This window comes from Anarrhichthys ocellatus, unplaced genomic scaffold (genome assembly GCF_004355925.1).
Source record: "Anarrhichthys ocellatus isolate YVR2014 unplaced genomic scaffold, GSC_Weel_1.0 scaffold12, whole genome shotgun sequence".
In the NCBI taxonomy this organism is placed as follows: Eukaryota; Metazoa; Chordata; class Actinopteri; order Perciformes; family Anarhichadidae; genus Anarrhichthys; species Anarrhichthys ocellatus.
In genome coordinates, this window is record NW_022280042.1 from 326,319 (window position 1) to 344,085 (window position 17,767).

General features: G+C 46.1%; 1 protein-coding gene across 1 annotated transcript in view; it reads right to left on the minus strand.

Moving 5' to 3' along the window:
• Positions 1 to 12,518, minus strand: part of mdka (midkine a) — a 30,459-nt gene extending 17,941 nt beyond the window's left edge. Inside the window, exon 1 of the mRNA XM_031851966.1 lies at positions 12,439 to 12,518. The gene's annotated coding sequence lies outside the window, so the exon portion shown is untranslated. The remainder of the gene's footprint in view (positions 1 to 12,438) is intronic.
• Positions 12,519 to 17,767: the final 5,249 nt, after the last annotated feature.

Sequence of the window (17,767 nt, forward strand, 5' to 3'; positions counted from 1 at the left end):
CTCCATGCTGGCAGCGCCTGCTTTAGAGGGCTTTGTCTGTCTAGGATTACAACACATAACCTTTCATTTTCATTTCTGCAGAGCTGGCGATTAGCAGACACAGTATTCTTATCTGACTGGACCAAGAGTTATGGTTGGTTATTTAAAAAACACACACACTTCATAATAAATAGCTGACAGTATACATTTCTGTGGGATGTTCACTTTTTAATCTGAAAAGCCATTTGCTGTGAAAAAGACACATTTTCCTCCCCAAGTTGGATTCTGACCAAATTATTAGAAGTGAGGGAGGTTGGACATAAGGGCTCAATGTGCGTGCGTGCGTGTGTGTGTGTGTGTGTGTGTGTGTGTGTGTGTCTAAACAACACAGCTAGTCATGTGTGTTTTCTTTATTTTCCCTTTTGTCACCATTTGTTAGATACTTAGTTATCCAATTCTGGAGTTACTACACAACAGTACAGTTCTTTGTGTACAGTGTGTGTGTGTGTGTGTGTGTGTGTGGGTGTGTGTGTGTGTGTGTGTGTGTGTGTGTGTGTGTGTGTTGACTCTGTAATTAGGGATTCTGAAAAGCAGCCAGGCGGAAATTACATTTCATGGGTATGAGCTACTAACTACAGCAGAGAATGGAGACAGGGAGACAGTGAAAATAACAGCCTTTTGTATCTTTCTTTTGTCCGTCTCGCGTCCGTCTGATTTGAATCAGTTTTAATTAATAGGCTGTCTTCAACGGCTGCTACACTCACAATTTATTAGCGTAACTGCAACTTCTGACTTATGTTCATAACAACAAACACTTTTACAACAGCCGTCATCACACTCTTGGTATTCCAACACATGTTTTCTGCTGAGGTGATAGTAAGTTGCTCATGTTACCACATGAGCTTAGTAAGTTGCTCATGTTACCACCAGCAGTGGCTCGAGAAAATCGCAAAATGTTGGATTTTTATAAAACCAAACATTTCCAAACAGCAGACCCAGCTCCTCTCTTGGGCACAGATCGGTGCATCTCCGGTCTGTCTTTGTTCATCCTGCATCGCTCTGTTCTGTTCTTTAATGTAACATTACTGTAGCGACGGAGCCTCTCCCCACTGTTAGCAGACTGTTGTGCTAGCTGGCTAGCTAGTGAGCTTTACCCAGCATGCCGTTTGGCGGTGTAATTTTATAAATGTACAATTATTAGTGTTACAAATTGTTTATTTGTCACAAACTGTTGTGTCGTGGTGTTTGCCCTGTTAAAGAACGTTAGTTGTGGGTTATTAATTGTTGTTATATAGTTATAACCATGATTAGGGTCCCTCTCAATACACATAACACAACTAGCTCCGACTGTTGCGCTCATAGTGGCGAACAATATATTCTGCTGCCTGGTGAAGAGTGACAGCAGTTGTTTCGGCTGTGCACCGGTATGACGGTGTGTGATAAATTCATATCATACGGGAAATTAAAACCGGTAAACCGGAATTAGATCAAGATGGCGCCGCGGATGGCAGCCTCGGTACTGCGCTCTCTCGTACTTTTTCTGTTTCTGTTTCCAGCTCTCCCTCTCTGATCACATTCAGTAGAGATGAACTCTTTAACATCTGTCTATTCACTGGACAAACCTTTTCGCCGGATTTCATAGAACCAGAGAGTTTTTCAGAGATTTTGGTTGGGGGAGCAGCAGCTCTACTCGGAATCTATCGGAGACGCCGACGAGGGAAGCGAGCAGGAGCGCTCGTTAATCTGCGCCGACGGGGACTCAGAACTGCGCTCCCGTCAATTCACCTGGCGAACGTTCGTTCTCTGGCCAACAAGATGGATGAGCTGCTGCTCCTCAACAAACTAAAAAAGGACTTTAGCAGATCCGCCGCCCTGTGCTTCACTGAAACCTGGCTCGGTGAGCACATCCCGGACAGCGCACTACATCTGCCGGGCTTCCAACTCCTCCGAGCGGACCACGTAACGGCGCTGTCGGGGGAAAACGAGGGGAGGCAGAATCTGCTTCTACATTAATGAAGGTTGGTGTACTGATGTCACAGTGTCAAACCAATCATGCAGCCCTCACTTGGAAACACTTTTCATAGACTGAAAACCTTTTTATTAACCGCGGGAGTTTTCCTCGTTCATTCTGGTTGGTGTTTACATCCCACCACAGGCCTGTGTGAGTGAGGCGCTCCAACACCTGGCTGAGCAGATCACCAACATGGAGCATTACATTACATTACAGTCATTTAGCAGACGCTTTTATCCAAAGCAACTTACAATTCAGATTCTATCACATTTCTACGCCGTAGGCACAGCTACGGGAGCAATTTTGGGGTTATGTGTCTTGCTCAAGGACACATCGACATGAGACTAGCAGAGCCGGAACCAGGGATCGAACCGCCGACCCTCTGATTGAAGGACTGCCCTGCCACTTAGCCACAGTCGCCCCACAAAACACAAACTGAGCTCCGAGCACAAACACCCAGACTCCCTGCTCATTGGTCTTGGGGACTTCAACAGAGCAAACCTCAGCAAAGTCTGTATTTAGGCAGTTACCTAAATACAGACAACATATTAAGTGTAGCACCAGGGACAAAAACACTAATAAAGGATGCATATCGCTCAGTCCCTCGTGCAGCCTTGGGACTCTCTGATCATTGTCTGGTCCATCTTCTCCCGACCTACAGGCAGAAACTAAAATCTGCAAAGCCTGTGGTGAAGACTGTGAGGAGATGGACTAACAAGGCAAAGCTGGAGCTAGAGTCCTGCTTTGTCTGCAGTGACTGGAGTGTTTTTGAGGCTGCTGCTACAGACCTGGATGGGCTCACTGACACTGTGACATCATATATCAGTTTTTGTGAGGACATGTGTGTGGCGAAAAAAACCTGCACATTCAACAACAATAAACCCTGGTTTACTGAAAAACCAAGGAGGAGGCCTACAGAGGCCTACAAAGGTGGGTACAGGATCCTGTACAACCAGGCCAGAAACACATTGACGAGGGAGATCAAGGTAGCAAAGAGAAGCTACACTGAAAAGCTGGAGAAAAAGTTTTCAGCCAACGACCCCTCGTCAGTTTGGAGAGGCCTGGAAGTACTCACCAACTACAGGAGACCATCAACCGATCACCAGAGCTATGTGAAGTCCCCTCCTGCTTCAAACGCTCCACGATCATCCCGGTCCCCAAGAAATCCTCCAATACAGGATTAAATGACTACAGGCCTGTCGCCCTGACGTCTGTGGTCATGAAGTCCTTTGAGAGACTGGTGTTGACCCATCTGAAGAACATCACAGGACCCCTGCTGGACCCCCTGCACTTTGCCTACCGTACTAACAGGTCAGTGGATGATGCAGTCAACATGGGACTGCACTACATGCTGCAACACCTCGACTCCCCAGGGTCATATGCAAGGGTTCTGTTTGTGGACTTCAGCTCTGTGTTCAACACCATCATCCCAGCAATACTCCAACCCAAACTCTCCCAGCTCACTGTGCCAGCCTCCACCTGTCAGTGGGTCACAAACTTCCTGACTGACAGGACGCAGCAGGTGAGGCTGGGAAAAATCACATCCAGCACCCACTGCTCTTCTCCCTCTACACAAACGACTGCACCTCAAAGGACCCATCTGTTAAACTCCTGAAGTTCGCAGACGACACAACGGTCATCGGCCTCATCAGGGACGGTGATGAGTCTGCGTACAGACGGGAGGTCCTCTGGTGTGGTCAGAACAACCTGGAGCTAAACAAGCTCAACACTGTGGAGATGACAGTGGACTTCAGGAGGAGCCCCCCAACACTACCCCCCTCACCATACTCAACAACACAGTGTCCGCTGTGGAGACCATCAAGTTTCTGGGATCCACAATCTCCCAGGACCTGAAGTGGGCTCCCAACATCAACACCATCAGGAAAAAGGCAAAGCAGAGGTTGTACTTCCTGCGCCAGCTCAAGAAGTTCAACCTGTCTCAGGAGCTGCTGATCCTGTTTTACTCAGCCATCATCCAGTCTGTTCTCTGTTCTTCCATCACTGTGTGGTTTGGATCGGCCACCAAACAGGACCGAAACAGACTACAACGGATTGTCAGGTCTGCAGAGAGGATCATTGGTTCCAGCCTGCCCTCCATCCTGGACTTGTACACCTCCAGAGTCAGGAAACGGGCTGGAAATATCACTGCAGACCCTTCACACCCTGGACACAAGCTGTTCCAACTCCTCCCCTCTGGTAGGAGCTACAGAGCTCTGTACGCCAAAACCACCAGACACAGGAACAGCTTCTTTCCACTGGCCATCACTTTCATGAACAATAAATAAGTAATATTGCACTACCTATGTTTGCACTATTGTATTATATATTTATATATATATATATATATATATATATATATATATATAGTAGTGTTCTCGTTCAGTGTGTCGAAACTCTGATTTAAACACCGAGCTAAACCACAGTTAATGAAGACAGAGTCGTAGTAATTTTCACCCTTTTTACTGTCACTTCGTTCCTTTAACATGTTGTGTGGTGAAAAAGCATTGCTCCGAGGATGCTTCCAGGTGGATGCGAGCAGATTACACCTCTGAGCATGTGGCTCTCTTTTGTTTGACTTCAACCAATGAGGCTACCAAATCCGGAAGTGACAAAACCGGAAGTGACAAACCGGAAGTGATCTCATGACGCGAACGGAAAAACAACATTACAATAACCATCTTTTCGTCTTGTAATGAGCATAAACAAATTATCTAAACTAAATAGAAAAACGCCTTTAAAGGCAACACACTCCCCGTCTGACCTATGTGAGGTCACTACAAGTTTGCAGGATTCAAGAACATTCAACCATTCAAAATCAGTCCTTGGGTAAAAGTAGAACAACTTCTGTAATTGGTCTAAGAAAAGTCTTGACACTGCCTTGGTCAGTTGTCTTCACCTCGACCTTTCTTACATGTCCATCCTTTCCAGGGAATGTTGCAGCGATACTCGCCATAGGCCAGCAGTTGCGGGCAGTCTGCTTGTCCCTGAGGAGAACTAGATCTCCGACTTGAAAGTTTCTACGTTGCTCCGTCCACTTCTGTCTGTGTTGTAAGGTAGGCAAGTATTCACGGCTCTAGCGAGTCCAGAACTGGTTGGCTAGAGCCTGGACCTGTCTCCATTGCTTTGTGTACAGGTCCATGTCTGAGAAATCTCCAGGTGGAGGTGGAACTCCTATCTTTTGTGTAAGTAGCATTGCTGGCGAGAGTATGAACGGTTTGTCTGGGTCCGTTGACACAGGTAGGAGTGGTCGTGCATTAATTATGGCTGTGACCTCTGCCATTAGAGTGCAAATCACTTCATGGGTTAGGCGAGTGTTTTGCTGAAGAAACATTGAATCGAAGATTCTTCTGGCGATGCCAATCATGCGCTCCCAAGAGCCTCCCATGTGAGAGGCATGTGGCGGGTTAAATACCCAGCTACACCCTTGCTCGCTGACGTACTTCTGCACCGTTTTGTCCATCCCAAGCTCTTTGCACGCTCCAATAAAGTTGGTACCGCAATCCGATTGGAGCTGTTTCACAGGACCTCTCAGTGCGAAGAACCTCCTAAGAGCGTTTATGCAGCTGGACGTGTCTAAAACTCGATTATTTCGACGTGTACAGCCCTTGAACTCATACAGCAAAGCATAATGGCCCATCGCTTACTCTCTGCATGTCCTCCTCTGGTGCGTCTGGTTGTGACAGACCAAGGTCCAAATACATCGAGCCCCACATATGTAAAAGGAGGACAAGTTCTGAGACGCTCGGGTGGCAGGTCTGCCATGCGTTGTTCTTCCAGTTTTCCACGCAGTTTGAGGCAGATTATGCATTTATGGAGTACTGAATTGATTAACCGCTTGCCTCCCAAGATCCACAGTCCTGCTGCCCTGATCGCTCCTTCTGTCAGGTGACGACCCTGATGTTTCACCTGCTCATGGTGATGTCGGGTGAGGAGTAGGGAGATGTGGTTATCTTTGGGTAGGATTATTTTTCTGCAGTTGCCAGGTTGGAGTGCTTTAGCCGGCCTCCAACGCAGATGAGATTGTCCTCCAAGTTTGGACCGAGTTTCAACAAGGCACTGTTTTTGGATACTGCTTTGTTGACTCGGAGAGCCGTCAGGTCTTTCGCAAAAACTTCCTTTTGTGTGGCTTCAAGGATAACTTTCCTTGCTTGGTCCAATTCCTCTGGAGTACAAGGTAAGTTGCATGTGTGCCAACCTTTGCATTTGCTGGTTTGATTCAAGTGTTTGAAGGATCTTGAAGGATGTTTGAAGGATGTGAACCAGAAATGCTACTCCTCTTACTAGAGATGCAAAGGTGGAGAAGCGCTGGAAGCGGGCAGAGGTTAGTATTGGTTCTTCCAGGCAAGTAGCACAGGTTTGTACTTGTGGACGAATTTCGGAGTCTCTTTCAGGTGCAAATAGCTTAAATGCCTCACTCATTTCCGTTTCCTCTGTAGATGGCTGATGCAGGAAGGAGGGTCCAGTGAACCAAGAGGTTTGTACAAGGCGGGATGCTGGTAAAGATCTTGATGCATGGTCGGCAGGGTTTTCCTCTGTACGTACATAACGCCATTGTTCGGGCTTTGACGATTGACGGATGCGTTGAACTCTATTGTGGACGTATGCAAAGAATCGTTTCGACTCTTTACAGATATAGCCGAGCACTAATTTGCTGTCCGTATAGAACTTGGTGGCATCCAACTTTAGGTCTAGTTCCTCTTTAATGAGATCGGCCATCTCTACTGCTAAGACAGCAGCACAAAGCTCAAGCCTTGGGATTGTAGGCTCAGACTGGGGTGCTAGCTTTGCCTTACCCATAACAACTCCTACTTCAGTTTGCCCATTTTCTTGAACAGCTCTCAGGTACGCCACAGCACCGATGGCCTTGGTAGATGCATCTGAAAACACAAACAATTCTTTGCGCACTGCTTTTGTGGGTGAGCTCGTTATGTATGTACGAGGAACATGAAGCTGTTTTAGGTCCTGGAGCGAATCTCTCCAGGATTCCCATCTGCTTTGTTTGTCTTCTGGGAGAGGCGCGTCCCAGTCTGACCGTTCTGAAGTATGTTCCCTTAGGAGGGCTCTTCCCTGGATCGTGACAGGTGCCAGCATACCCAGAGGATCAAAAATACTGTTGACTGTGGAGAGAACTCCTCATCGAGTAAATGGTTTAATCGTAGTCGACGCAGAGTAGGTGAACGTGTCAGTCCTGATCTCCCAGATCAGACCCAGGCTCCGTTGCGTGGGTGTTGTTTCTCCGCTCAGATCTAGGTGCTTGATTACTGAGGCACAATCTTCAGGCCGGAAGGCTTCTATAACTGCCTGACAGTTTGATGCAAACTTGTGTAAGCGGAGGTTTGATTCAGCGAGTGATGCTTGCGTTCGTTGAAGCAAGTCGATTGCCTCCGCTTCAGATGGTAGGGAAACCAAGCCATCGTCCACATAAAAGTGCCTTTCCACAAATTTGACAGTATCCGCACCATGCTCCTTCTCACCTTCTCTGATGGCCCTTCGTAGCCCGTAGATAGCCACAGCGGGAGATGGTGCGTTGCCAAAGACGTGGACCTTCATCCTGTAGTCAACAACTTCCTTATTGATGTTATTGTCCTTGTACCATAAAAAACGAAGAAAGTTGCGGTGGTCTTCATGCACCAAGAAACAATAAAACATCTGTTGGATGTCCGCAATAATTGCAACTCTCTCTTTCTGGAAGCGTAGCAGGACACCAAGGAGGGAGTTGTTGAGATCGGGACCCGTGAGCAGCACGTCATTGAGGGAGACGCCCAAGTACTGGGCGCTGGAGTCGAAGACCACCCTGATCTGATTGGGTTTTTGTGTGTGGTAGACCCCAAACGTAGGGAGATACCAGCACTCCTCATCTTCTCGCAGTGGCGGTGCTACCTCGGCATGTCCATTAGCAAATATTTTCTCCATGAATGCCACATACTGATCCTGCACATGAGGTTTCCTTCTCAAGGTTCGTTGTAGCAATGCGAACCTGTTTACCACCTGCGCCCTGTTGTTCGGTAGCAGCTGGCGTGGTTCTTTAAACGGCAGTGGGGCGACCCAACTGTTAGTGTCGTCCCTGTAGACACTTGTGTCCACCATCTTTAAGAAGATAAGGTCTTCTATTGATGGAGCCAGTTTGTTGTCGTGCTCAGTTCGATTGAATACTGTGTCACCCAGCATCCTCTTTGTCATCTTGTCAGGCCTACTAATGCTCTGCTGTGTCTCCTTGACTTGCATGAAGTTTGTGCAGGGTTGAAGAATCGAATGACGCCCATTGTACAGCACGTTGGTTTTGAACGCATTGACTGTTGGCTTATGTGCATTACCCAGGCACACCTCTCCTATTACTACCCAACCCAGGTCCAGCCGTTGAGCAAAGGGGGCGTTGTGTGGTCCGTTGACTTGCTGCCTGACCTTGTGTGCTCGAAGGACATCTCTTCCGAATAGAAGGAGTATTTGTGCTTCTGGATCCAGTTGTGGTATGTGCTTGGCAATGTGATGAAGATGAGGCTGATGTAGAACAGCGTTTGGTGTTGGAATCTCGGACCGATTGTTTGGTATTTCATGGCACTCAATGAGTGGTGGGAGAGAGATGAGAACCTTTCCGTCCAGCGACTCAATCGCGAATCCTTCTGCCTTCTTTCCAGATGTTTCTACAATGCCAGAGCAAGTTCTAAGGTCGTACGAGAATGGTTTGCTCTTCACACTGAAAAGTTTGAAAAACTCTGGTCTAGCTAGTGAGCGATTGCTCTGGTCATCCAGAATTACATAAGCTTTCACAGCCATGTCCTTGGAACCTTTTGGATATATCTTTGTGAGGCAAATCTTTGAACATGAGTGACTCCATTGACCTGGACCACAAACTTCTGTGCAGCTTGTTCTAACCACAGTCGTGTTAGAATTATCTTCTCCCTCCCCGCCATCCTCTTGTGATGGTGAAGGAGCCCTGATGTTTTGAGGTGATGGACCAGGATGCATGGCTGCATCATGATAGGGGCTGTCAAATTCAGAGCACTTTACAGAGAACTTGCAGTCGTTTGCAAGGTGTGAAACCGAAGAACAGCATTTGAAACATATTCCTTTCTCCTTAAGGAAAGTCTTCCTGTCATAGAATAGTTTGTTTCTGAATGTTCTGCATTTTTTGAGCAGATGAGGATTGTTGTGCAATGGACAGCTCTTATTCGGGTCATCATTGGGTGGAGAAACATAGGTTTTGTTCACTGAGATGTGTTTGTTGGCGTTAAAATTCTTTACAATGAATTTATCTGGCTTTATTGATGTTATGATGCTACTTTGATACATGAAGCTGGGGTCGTTGCGCTTCTTTGCCTCCTGGCACACAAAATTACAAAAATACTCAAAGGGAGGGAACTGCCCATGGTTGTCTTCTTTGTACCATGACCCAGTGGACATCCACTTCTCCTGAAGTCCAAATGGAAGTTTGTCCACGATTGGTCCAACTCCACGTGAAGTATCCAGATACGACAGGCCTGTGAGGTAACCATCTTCTTTAGCGCCTTGGATTTCCATGAGCAAATGCCCAAGTTCACGTAATTTGGAGGGATCCTTGGCTGAAATCCTAGGGACTGCGTCCAATGGCTGAAAAAGAGACCTCTCAATTATTTCGGGAACGGCATAGCACTCACGCAGTCTCTCCCATGCTTTGCGTAAAGCCAGCTTGGGGTTGCTTACATGCACGGAGCGTATGCGTTTCATCTGTTCACTCGATTCCCTCCCCAGCCATTTAGTCATAAGGTCCATTTCTTGGGTTGCTGTGAGGTTCACTTCGCCAGTGGTGTTGGTGGATGAGGAACACCATGCAAGGTAATTTTCAGGCTTATCGTCGAATTGGTACAGTCCTGCATTGACAAGATCTCGCCGTGCTAAATACTGTGCCAAAGGTTCTAACGGTGGTGCTGTGTTAGCTGGAGGAATCTGTCTTGGAACATATGACTGAGCATGTACATTCACAACAGGGTTTGTTCTTCTGACATCAGGCTTAGTCTCTATGGTCTGACCAGGTAAAATTGGTGTAGGTATGCTACAGCTGATGCTAAAGCTAAAGCTGACAGCAGGCTACAGGCCTGCTGTCAGCTTTTTCAGACTTTGGCTTGTTGTTGGCAGGTTGTGAAATGTCTGACGTAGGCGGATGCCATGTTATAAAGCTGGCGTTTGATTCTGCATGGAATGAGGAAGCACCAGGTAAGACTGACAAGAGTGGAGTGGAAAACTCAAGATTCCGAAGATTAATTTGTGATTGAACAAATTTACTGGTTCGTTCAATTTGAACCCTTTCTTCTTCAGATTTTCTGTCTCCACCTGCAACCTGCACTCCTTCGGAGTCTTCCAACACTTGAGCCTCCACTATGGCCGCCTCAGCTTCTCGATGTCGAATCATTACTTCCAAATCTGTGTCTATTCTTGCTGTTGCCAACTGATTTTCAGCTTCTCTGGCAGCCTTTTCCATTTTCAGTTTAGCCTCCTGGCTAGCATATGCTGCTCTCACTTTAGCAGCTTCTGCTTTAGCCCGAGCGCGAGCCACACCTGCAGATGATGCTGTTGTCTTGCTACTCCTGGTACTGGATACAGACGATTTGTCGTTGCCTGCCATCTTGACCACTTTGAAACATCCAACGCTTGCTTTTTCACTGTAGTGTTCTCGTTCAGTGTGTCGAAACTCTGATTTAAACACCGAGCTAAACCACAGTTAATGAAGACAGAGTCGTAGTAATTTTCACCCTTTTTACTGTCACTTTGTTCCTTTAACATGTTGTGTGGTGAAAAAGCATTGCTCCTAGGATGCGAGCAGATTACACCTCTGAGCATGTGGCTCTCTTTTGTTTGACTTCAACCAATGAAGCTACCAAAACCGGAAGTGACAAACCGGAAGTGAACGGAAAAACAAGTGAACGGAAAAACAACATTACAATAACCATCTTTTCTTTTCCACTTATATTGTATATAGCTGTTAAATGTCCTTGTTTTTCTTATATTTCTCTTGTTTATTGTATATATTTCATATGTGTGTATGTACGATGAGAGTAATGTGTAACCGGAGTCAAATTCCATGTATGCGCATGCATACATGGCCAATAAAGCTGATTCAGATTCTGATTCTGGGTATACCGGTTGGTATACCGCCCAGCACTAGGATGATGCCCTTTGATCCTCTGGAAGGCTTTTAACGTGAAACATCTGTGTAAGAAATTTTGAACTGACTGGAATGAGTGAATAAAGACTTTACTTCCATCATTGCAGAGAGTCTGCCTCAGGTCTACTGTGTGACAAAGGACATCATTATCATTGTGTCTGTGAATATGGAAAATGCATGATGAGGGCCTCAAGTTGGGTCGTATTTTATTACCTGATCTGAAGACACAGTGTCAAAGTCTTGTTGTTTTGTTTTCATTATTTGAGTTCATATTGTTATTACCTGTCAATTAATTAATATACATGTTCATAATATTACACAGCAGACCTAGGAGGGCAAGATTATGCTCCAGGGATCCGCATGCTTGTCAATGTGGGCAATAATGCTTTTATTGAGCTGCATGTGTGTCTCTCTAACCACCTGCTGGTTGCTGTTCACCAGTCAGTTCTGTTAAAGCCAAGTCAATCAACACTGCTCCCATCTGCCTTCTCTCTCTCTCTCTCTCTCTCTCTCTCTCTCTCTCTCTCTCTCTCTCACACACACACACACAAACACATACACCACACACTGGAAATGTGCCACATACAGCACAATACAGCTAAGCTACTTGTATCAGCAGGAAGCAAAAACATGCATTACTAACATTTTTAATCAAACCATAAAATATGCTACAAGAGCTTAACTGCTGCACACACACACACACACACACACATTTCCCCACATGTCCCTGCCTCTCTCCTGCAGTGTGAGCACACACACACACACACACACACACACACACACACATTTCCCCACATGTCCCTGCCTCTCTCCTGCAGTGTGAGCACACACACACAGAGCACATAAAGTGTGTATAGAAGAGCTTTTCTTGCACTATTGTAAAGTTGAGATGTGGGGAAAGTGCCGGGATCTGGCACAGAAATGGGACGATTACATAAAGACTAATAAAACCCAGCGTCAGATGAAAAGCACTTTACAGAAATGGTTGGAGAAGTGGAGTACAGTACAACGTCAGACATAAATACAATGTGTGTGTTTTTAAAAATGTAATTTGAATACACCAACACAGAAAGCACAAGTTAAAAGCATGTAACAAAATCTCAATTTATATAATGTACTTTAAGAGCGATTAGCAAAACTAGTGTTTCATGTGGTTTTCTTAGGGTGAACTCCGCCGAGTAGAACAAACCAAACGATGTAATTTGACCAAACCAAAGGATCTCTCTGTGTGTTGATAGAAGTCATTAAAAAGTTATTATAGTTTACAAAACGTAATGTGAAGATGAGCTGAAATGTAGAGCTCACTTACTTGTTAACAGGCAGTCGGAGGAAGACTCAGGGGAAAGTTGTGTCTCTGTCTGGACTCCTCTTACTCATGCACCTCCCTTAGCCCCTGCTTTGTCTCTCAAACCAGTTCATTCTGGTTGCATTAGCCCCATTCACCCCATACTCACACTCACACACACACACACACACACTGAGATAGAACTGCACAGATGTGTTGTCATGAGACGACCCTCTGCAGGTCATTAGGTCAGACACTTTTAAATTTGCTCAACCAAAACTTTCTCTAGTTGGTATTTGCTGATTGGACAGATCGACATCAGCCCCACAGCTGCAGCGAGGAGAATCTCTTCTTGAGCTTGTGTTGTTTCTTTGATCATTGTGTTTCTTATCTTATCATGTCTCTGCTTTCATCTTATACCCATAATGTGGAGTTGATCTTGATGAAGGGAGACCAGAAGGCAAAAATAACAGCAGAGAGCAGAACAATGTTGAAGCTCTAATGTATCAGAGAAGCTTTGATGGAATTTAAACAAGCCAAGAGGCAAATTGAACACAAACTCAAATAAAAACATTCTAAATCTGCGTGATGACACTTAAATACATGAATGTAAAAGCCAACAAAGGAAAATAGGTGACCTGAGTCATGATTCTGTTCATAAACTGGGAATACCTAAATAACCCTTGAGCCATGAGGTTGTTATTCCTGTAGATGCTCCATGCTGCACACAAGATAATCGAGTTTGATTAAGCTTTGTAAATGAGCATAAGAGCAGTTGGCAGTGTGTCATGGCCCTGATCAAAGACACCAATATAAGCTCAGAACTAAAGCCTTCATTATTCATGAGGAATTAGCTTGCAGTTGTCAATGAGAAAATGAATAGAGATTTCACAGGAATGAATGGAGCGCCATACGTTCTATTGCTACTTCCCTTACTGAACCTGAATCTCAAACCAAGGCATGTAAGTTATTCATATCATCACTAATATCTACGTTCAAAACTCTGTCACAGTCCAAGTTAGAATATGCTGTATATCTCTACATATGAATTGAAAAACAAAGACACACTTATATTCTAGGTCTTCTCTACTTATCATAATTACTGCAGTGATTACGTGACATGAGGAAGCAGCATCAAAGGTCAAAGGGCCTTGAAGAGCAGACGTATAGATCATATAAAAACCAAAGGGTGAATGGGTGCAGCTTTGTCAAAAGCTAACCCTAGCTAACATTAGCATAGGCTAACCCTGTGGCACAAAGCAGCCTGATTTAAACTGAAGTAACAGAAGGTTGTGTTTATATGATCGTGACATGTAACAGAGTTACAAGACCAGTGACGTATTTCTCAGGGATAGGAATATTTGAGCGTTGCACAGTTACAAGAAATATTTAAATCAAAGCCTTCACATTTGATTGGACGGCTAAAAAGTGGGCGGGCTTATAGTTTAGCGAGATACAGAGCTGAAGAGTGCTGCTGGCTTCACACACCTCCCTACATCAGATGAACGGTGCCGGCCTTCCTCCAAGCTCCACGCTCACCCATTGGCCCAATGTCCAGTGGACATCTGCATGTACTAACAAGCTTTGTATTATCTATTTGGGCTACCATCTATTTGTTTTCACTGTCTGCTTCATACTTTGTGCAGAGCTTGTCTCCACTCAGTCTGAGAGTCGTAACATTAGAGCGAGGAAGACGATCCATCATAGGCAACATTTACGGTGATAAAAGCACAACATTCAGTCTCCACCCCGCCAGTCTGCTGCCGCTAATGTGATTTTTGGTCTTGTTCAAAGTCTGTGTGACATATAATAGATAGCATAGACAGACACTAGCAAACAAGCTTCTCCTCCATTTTCTACAGCGACGTCACTGCCGCTTTTCTGAAAAGTTCAGAGATTTTCAACTTGAAGTGCTCGGAGCGGCCGCACCAAAAAGGCGGAGCTCTCATAAGAAGATGCTGGGGGCAGCACCTTTTCTTTGGCCTCTCCTCATTGCGAACAACTGAAAAAAGATGCTGGCGCTCAGAAAAAGATGCTGTGTGGATACAGGCCCTTAATTTAAATTGATTAATTTAAAGTCTTGGATTATCTTTGCACACTCGCCTGTAAATGCAGGATGAGACCCCAAACATTTACACCTTGGTGCATCAGTGGTCAAAAAGATAAAAAAAAAAACTCAAACAAAAGAATTCATGCTGGTAATAAATATCAGTTTTAATGTTTAATGTTAACCAGATATTTTGAGTTGGAACTGCCACAAGTACAAACAGCTGCTGTTACCGTTCAGAAATCCACAATAGTCTGCCATCTACTCAGTTTGTAACATTGTCTTTAAATGTACACAACATGATGGTTTAGATGTTTCACACTATCAAGACATGAAGCATTTGAACTACTTTTCTTCTTCTCAGTGCTAATGCTTATTGATATGCTTTGTTCAGTGGGATCATTATGAGGAACATACTGACCCATACAAACAGAAAGAGATTGTGGAGCGTAAAAGCTGTATTTACGTTGGAAAAGAAAAAGAAAAAGGTTTTCGGGACATTTTTCCTGCAATTAGTCCTAAACACAAAGAGTGAGAGCTTGAATAGGAGTAGTCCACTCCAGTGTAATACTTCTCACTAGATGAAAACAGAAGCTGTACAGAGTTCCCAGAGAACAGTACAGCTGCTCATTAAGTATACTACATTACATTACATTTCCTTCCTCTCCTCCTTTGAGCTTTACCACTCCTCTTCTCCTCCTACCCACAAGACCGGCAACCAGCTGGATCTTATCTTCACTAGACACTGTTCTACTGCTAATCTCTCTGTCACTCCCCTCCAGCTCTCTGACCACTATTTCATGTCCTACTCCCTCTCCCTCTTCTCTCCCCCCTTACTTCATCCACCTACCCACATGGTCTATACCCGTAGTCATCTCCACTCCCTCTCCCCCGCTGATCTTTCCTCTTCCGTTACCTCTGCTCTCCCTGACCCTGAATCCTTCTCTCTCCTATCCCCTGATACTGCTACTGACCTTCTCCTCTCCACCCTTTCCTCTTCTTTGGACAACCTCTGTCCCTTCACCTCCAGGCCTGCACAGCCAACCCCACCTGCCCCATGGCTGTCGGACTCAGTGTGTACTGACAGACGGAGCCTAAGAGAGGCTGAGCGTAAATGGAGAAAAGGCAAACTCCCGGAGGACCTTCTTAACTTCCTCTCTCTTCTTTCCACGTTTTCCTCTCTATCTACTGTTAAAGCTGCTTTCTTCCGCTCTAAAATCCTAACCTCTGCTTCCAATCCTAAAAAACTCTTCGAAACTTTCTCTTCACTGATATCAGATCCTCCTCTCTGTCCACCCTCTCCCCCTCCGGCTCTTCCCCCTCAGCTCTCCCTCCCCTCTCCATGCCCCATCTTACCCTGTCTTGCTCCCCTCTCCCCTAACGAGGTCCTCAACCTTGTTACATCTAACCACGTGCTCCCTTGACCCGATCCCCTCCCCTCTTCTTCAGTCTATTGCAACTGAACTCCTTCCTTTCCTCACCACCTCATCAACACATCTCTTGTTTCAAGATGCTTTCCCACGGTTTTCAAGACTGCCAGAGTCACCCCCCTTGTGAAGAAACCATCACTTGACCCCTCTGATGTCAAGAACTTCAGACCGGTTTCTCTTCTACCCTTTCCATCCAAAACACTTGAACGTGCTGTCTTTAACCAACTGTCTTCCTATCCCCATCAGAACAGCCTCTTGGACCCCCACCAGTCTGGTTTCAAGGTGGGTCACTCGACAGAGACAGCCCTCCTTGCGGTGACAGAGTCGCTTCACGCCACGAGAGCGAACTCTCTCTCCTCTGTCCTGATTCTCCTGGACCTGTCTGCGGGTGAACCACCAGATCCTCCTCTCCAACCTCGAGGGGATGGATGTCTCAGGTTCTGCACTCTCCCTGTTTGCATCCTACCTGACAGGTCGATCCTACCAGGTGACATGGAGGGGGGCCATGTCGGAACCACGTATGCTGACTACGGAGGTTCCACAAGGCTCAGTCCTGGGCCACCTTCTCTTCTCGCTCTACACAACATCTCTGGCTTCTGTTATTCGCTCGCATGACTTCTCTTACCATTGTTATGCCGATGACACCCAGCTGGTCTTGTCATTTCCCTCCGGTGACACTCAAGTGGAGCCACGCATCGCTGCGTGCTTGGCTGACATCTCAAAGTGGATGACGACACACCACCTCAAGCTCAACCTGGACAAAACTGAGCTACTGTTCCTCCCCGGGAAGGGTTGCCCGCACCGAGACGTGTCCATCACCATCGATGATACCGTGGTGACGCCAACTCGGACTGCGAGGAACCTGGGTGTGACCCTGGATGACCAATTGTCATTCTCAGCAAACATTGCATCGGTTACACGCTCATGCAGATTCCTGCTCTACAACATCAGGAGGATTCGCCCCTTCCTCACTGATGAGACAGCGCAGGTGCTCATCCAGGCTCTGGTAATCTCCCGCCTGGACTACTGCAACTCTCTACTTGCTGGAGCCCCGGCGTCGGCCACCAGACCTCTGGAGCTTGTCCAGAAAGCTGCAGCTCCTCTGGTGTTCAATCGCCCCAAGTTCTCCCACACAACTTCCCTTCTCCGTTCTCTACACTGGCTACCTGTAAGAGCTCGCAATCAGTTTAAGACTCTGGTGCTAGCCTACAGGGCAGTGAAAGGAACAGCTCCTTCCTATCTCCAGGCCACGGTCAAGCCCTACACCCCCGCCCGGCCACTTCGCTCTGCTGCCTCGGGGCGATCGGTTGCCCCGTCGCTCAGAGGTCCCTACGGCCGATCGACCCGGTTGCGGCTGTTTTCTGTCCTGGCCCCACAGTGGTGGAATGAACTCCCCACTGACGTCAGGACAGCAGAGTTGCTGCCCATCTTTCATCAGGCTGAAAACTCACCTCTTCAAGAAGTACTACCTGAGCCTTCTACTTAGCACTTATTGTATTCATACTAGTTTGTTGCACTTATTGTATTCGTATTGGTTTGTCTCTGTACGTTTGCTCTGGTTTATGCTCTTAGATGCTTGTTTAAAAAAAGGAGATGCACTTATGACTTCTGGTGACGAGTAGTTCTCTTGAATACCGATGTTGAATACACTTATTGTAAGTCGCTTTGTATAAAAGCGTCTGCTAAATGACTGTAATGTAATGTAAGTATACTAACAACAAGACCAGGATCAATGCATTCGATCTGGACTTATTATCCTGATTGGGAGTGTCGTGTGGACCCCATCCTGGATAAGATCAATAGGAAGTCTATTGCTATTCTTGGCAAGTGGTATTTAGTTTTCTCACAGTGAGTTGTCCACAGTAGAGACACGTGG